At 46.1% G+C, this 5,465-nt stretch overlaps 1 pseudogene; it reads right to left on the bottom strand.

Annotated features, from left to right (window-relative positions):
- Positions 1-1,325: 1,325 nt before the first annotated feature.
- On the bottom strand, positions 1,326-1,758 carry LOC118004485 (annotated as a pseudogene).
- Between the last annotated feature and the right edge of the window lie 3,707 nt (positions 1,759-5,465).

Raw genomic sequence — 5,465 nt, 5'->3', positions numbered from 1 at the left:
ACCCAGGAATACAGGCCTGAGTTTTAGCAATAATGAGGCAGTACTTCAAACGGCCTCTCGGGCTCTGACCTATGCAGCTGAAAGGTGGTATTTGAAAGCTTTCTCTTCAGAATCTCAAATGTCAGCGCTTCAAAGAAGGTGAGAGGCGACCTAATCTGCTCCCCCATCATCAGTTTACAGATGAGGAAACAGGCTTGGAGAGTCCCCAGTCTCCTTGCAAGTTACACAGCTAACACTCAGATCGTCTGACACTGAGAAGAGCTTTCTTGTTCCTGCCCTAATCAAACGGTCCCACCTTTGCTCAAAACACTCTGGGAGCTCAGCTCCTCTCAGGGAATTGCTTTCAGGGCCAAATCAACCAGCCCACAGGAGGACTCCACCTCTTCCCTTTACTGATATATTTTGACTTGGATTCAAAACAGCATTACCGAGCCTCTGCTTTATGCCCCAGACTTGACTCTGAATGACTCATGACTAATTTGCAAGAATTAAATCAGCCTACAAAGAATGCACATGGCCACCACTGAAGGATTTACAAAGAAAGATCTTTTGTTCCCAAATTGCTTTCTTTCTTTCTTTTTTTTTTTTTTTAAAGATTTTATTTATTTGAGAGAGAGAATGAGAGACAGCACAAGAGGGAAGAGGGTCAGAGGGAGAAGCAGACCCCCCGCTCAGCAGGGAGCCCGATGCAGGACTCGATCCAGGGACTCCAGGATCATGACCTGAGCCGAAGGCAGTCGCTTAACCAACTGAGCCACCCAGGCGCCCGCCAAATTGCTTTCAAAGTAATTTCCAAAGAAGGTTGCCAAAGGTCTACTGAGCAATGTCAACATCACTGACATAGGGCATACCTGCCTGGGGAAATCCCACTGCAGAGCCTAGCGGTCCCTGATGCTATGCACCCCACATGGGTGTATGTGCCCCACATGGGTCATCCCAGTGTATGCGCCCCACATGGGTCACCCCGGCTGCCACCCACCAGAGCGGCTGCCCTCTGGGAAGAGGCTGCCAAGCGAGGGTGACATTTCTCAGCACCCACCCCTAACCACCCACCCCAGACCTCACATCTAGATGTTCACCAGTATAAATAGAGGAGATGAGTGTCACTTCTGGGCAAAGGTGAGTAGGACCTGGCTCTCTACTCTGGCTCATTTCCTATCAGGGAGCTGAGTGGAAATGACTCTCATGCCCCAGGGAGGGTGGAGCCCCAAGAGGGAAAGAACCTGGGTCAGAAACGGTTCTACATTCTTTTTTTTTTCATTTATGCATTTTTATTTGCTAATGTTTATATCAGTACACTAAAACTAAATTTTAGAGACACTGGATATCATTAGTTTGGATACCATTAGTGTATTATAAAAGAGAGACATGAAAATTATTTACATGATGAAAGATTTCACAACTTCACTGGAATGGGCAGCTTCACTTCATGCCATTTTAATAATGATTTCAGTCCACATACTCCCCGAGAATATCACCATCTCTAAATAAGAAATAATTCTTGTCATTCCAGAACTACTTTAGTGCCCCCATATTCTGGGAGAAGAACTTTATCTCCAACTTTCACACTAACTGGTTAAATCTCTCCACCCTTTCCTTTAGAGCCTATCCAACAGCTACTACTGTTGCTTGCAACACTTTTTCTTGAGATTTTTTTGGAAGCATAATACCTCCTTTGGTTACAGTTTCAGCTGCATTCCTTTCAACTAAAACTCGGTCAAAGAGGGGAGGAAACTTTCTGAACGCCTGCCCTGCCATGACTCTGGCCGCTGCAGTTCAGACTCTGCTCTGGAGCTGCCCCCCCCCCCGCCGCTGGAAGGAGACCCGCAGTCCAACCCTCGGGCCATTCGAACATCCGGTTCTACATTCTATCTGAATAAGAAATCAACTTTTGTCTGTTAAGGTGTTAAAACATGGAGACGCATCTGATAGGGCAGCTAGCATAACCCTAAGACAGCGGTCAAAATCAGATTTCACCAAAATCTAAATATATAAACACAGAGCCCGTCACCTTGCCTGGCCCCCTCTAGGCACTCAATAAATGTGCATTGGGTAAATGAATACATGAATCTAAAGTGTATGATTAATGGTATACTTCGTTGAATGGAAGTTAGGAAATTCTAATAAACAATTTTTAGGGGTGCCTGGGTGGCTCAGTCATTAAGCATCTGCCTTTGGCTCAGGTCATGATCTCAGGGTCCTGGGATTGAGCCCCGCATGGGACTCCCTGCTTTGTGGGAAGCCTGCTTCTCCCTCTCCCGCTCCCCCTGCTTGTGTTCCCTCTCTCGCTGTGTCTCTCTCAGTCAAACAAATAAAATCTTTTTAAAAAAATAAATAATTTTTAGGATGTGGAGGGTGTTTCCAGCGGCACGTAAGAATGAGGGAAATGAGTTGTAGCTGGTACAGAGAAAAAAGCCACACCCCGACATAGATTTCTTAGTCTAAGAAGGTCATTTTTATGCCTGGAGAGTTCTGAAAACAGACTAATGAGTCTCTCGCATCAGGTGAATTGAGGGTTCTTGGCTGGCTCCTGGGTAGACGGAGAGCCTCATGCGGACCCTGTGTAGCAGCCTGGAAATGCTGCTTCCTAGAACCTCGGGGCTGGAGGTTGCCAAGTTCCTGAACAGTCCTGCGTGGCACAGACAAGGCACAGACAAGCCACAGCTTGGTGATGCAGGCAACTCACCCAGGGTCTCTCTCGGCCGTCCGTGGGTCCACAGCTGGAAGCCGGATAGTGTGGATGAAGGATGGGGATCATGGGACCCAACTGCCCTGATTTGAATCCTAGTCCCACTCCTTGCAGATTACTTAACTTCCCCATGCCTCTACTTCCTCATCTTTAAAATGGGGGTAATTAGAATAATACCAACCTCACAGGGCAGTTACAAATATGAAATAAGCTAGTATATTGAAAGTGCTCCACATGGTGCCCGGCACACTGTAGGTACTAGGGAAGGGTTAGCGCTTGTCATATCTTTTTTTTTTTTTTAAAGATTTTATTTATTTATTTGAGAGAGAGAATGAGAGACAGAGAGCACGAGAGGGAAGAGGGTCAGAGGGAGAAGCAGACCCCCAGCCGAGCAGGGAGCCCGATGCGGGACTTGATCCAGGGACTCCAGGATCATGACCTGAGCCGAAGGCAGTCGCTTAACCGACTGAGCCACCCAGGCGCCCGCGCTTGTCATATCTTTACTACTGAGTTCAGATTGCCTTTTCCCCAAGTCAGTGTTCTTAGGCATCCAGAATGAGGTTGTTAAAATAATGAAAAATGGAGAATGATCATGAAGCAGAGGATGCCAGGAAGTTCTTATACCAGGTTTACAGAATACACAGCCTGAGAAACCAAAAGCTTATCACTGAGGAATAAAGCATATGAATTGATACTTGGCACACATGGAATCATTCATTATGGGAATGGAGAATTCGGGCTTATTCATGTCTCAGGAATGCTCCAATGAGAGTTTAAGTACGCTATTGTTCTTCCGTGTATAGTAAAGGAAAAGAAAATACAGAGAGTGAAAAAGTAATCCTAAATGAGAGAGAGAATAGGAGAAGCAGCCCAGGAAATGAAAGTGGTCAACTGCTTTTCTCTGGTTTAGATGGTAAGCTGCGGAAGACATTGACTGTTAGGGATTTTATATTGCAAGCAAGTTTGTCAGGTTTTGGGAATCTTAGAATGTCAGGCTTTTTTAGAACTGCCTAGAATCAGTTAGTGCACATATATCCTCTCATCAAGTTCCCCTGGCCCAACCTTCACTCCAGGGCAGAATTCCTTATTATATCCACGGCAGATGGTCGCCCAACTTCTGCTTGGAGACTCCTTGGTGGGAGCCTCAGGGAGCCACAGGGCTGCCCACTCCTTACTAGGAAACTCTAATTGTTACCGAATCCTTCCCTACACTGAGCCAACAATCTGCCTCCCTGGAATGTTGGCCCTTTGCTCTTACATTTATCTTCTGGTGTGCAACATAATACATCTCTTTGCTTTCTCCCTCTTGATGGTGCTACAGTGGAGTTAGACGTCCCCAGGTGGAGCGCTGGCCTTGACATACTTATCTATTGGCCCTCACATAAGTTACCGAAACTCTCCTTGCCTTGATTTGTTTTTCTTTAAAGAGGGGCATTGAGTTTTCAGAAGGTTCCTGTGAAGGTCAAAGTAAGTAAGCACAATGTAGACAAAGCATGGAGAATAGAGTCTGGAACCCAGATGGTATGCTTATGGGACCCCCAAGGTCTTCTCTAAGTTAAACATCTCCATTTCCTCCAGCTGTTTGCACTTGCTTGGGGGCCAGTTCCTGCCCCTATTCTCGTTTGCATCTCTTCAAATATTGGCCTACAAGCTTTACTTCTTCCTTCATTTGTTCCATCTCCATTGGTCCTCGTCCTGGAGAGGCTCATGGTGATGACAGACTCAAGCAAGAAGGGGTGCAGCTGTTCTGCAGTAGGAGGATGATAACTCTGGGGGCTGGGCCATGCTGGTGGGAGGAGGCCTTTGGGGTGCCCAGGAGGAAGTCAAGGTTAAGGGTCAAGGTAGAGGTGGCTCTTCCTGGGTCATGGTGTATGGAGGGAGAGAGAGCCAAAGGGAGAGATTCGAGCTTTGCTCCTAGAATGTTCAAGCCTCCTCCAGGATTGAATGAAGATATTCTGTCCACAAATAAGTGGCTGTGACCTTGGAAGACACTTCCTTTATCTTGTGTCCCTCAAGACCTTGAGCTCAGTTAATGAGGTATAAGAGGGGGTTTCTTGCTACATTGGGTCTTTTTGCCACCCTCAATCTGGGCACTAAAGTGTCACGAAAACAGTCTTAATTTTTGTCCCCCTTTTGCAGCCATACATAGTGATGATGTTACTCATTGACTAAGCCTGTGGTTGACCGAAACCTTTACATTTTCTTCATAAAAACCACTTTTATTTATTTTTTAAATTTGTTTAAGATTTTATTTTTAGGTAATCTCTCCACCCAACACAGGGCTTGAACTCACAACCCCAAGATCAAGAATTGCATGTTCTACCGACTGAGCCAGCCAGGTGCCCCATGAGAACCACTTTTTTTTTTTAAGATTTTATTTATTTATTTGAGAGAGAGAGAGAGTGTGCGCGCACAAGTGGGGGGGATGGGCAGAGGCAGAGGGAGAAGCAGGCTCCTGCCCAGGAGGGAACCCAACACAGGGCTCGATCCCAGGACCCTGGGATCACAACCTGAGCCGAAGGCAGATGCTTAACCGACTGAGCCACCCAGGCACCCCAAGAACCACTTTTAAACAGGTTGGGCCCATCCTGAACATGTATAGCTGATTTTGGAAATCAAACTGGGAAAATGGATAAGAAACCTTACAGTGCCTAGCCAGTTGTAAATGTTAAATAAATGACAGTATTAGTATTATCCTTGTTTGGTTTAATTTTCCTGGTTTCAGAAATCTAGCTTGTTGAGGTTGGGTAGTAATTCTATCGTATCTACACACACA

This window comes from Mirounga leonina, unplaced genomic scaffold (genome assembly GCF_011800145.1).
Source record: "Mirounga leonina isolate KUSES-001 unplaced genomic scaffold, KU_Mleo_1.0 Mir_93, whole genome shotgun sequence".
NCBI classification, from domain to species: domain Eukaryota; kingdom Metazoa; phylum Chordata; class Mammalia; order Carnivora; family Phocidae; genus Mirounga; species Mirounga leonina.
The sequence above is the reverse complement of the archived record's forward strand: the minus strand, read 5'-3'. Positions and strand labels throughout refer to the sequence as shown.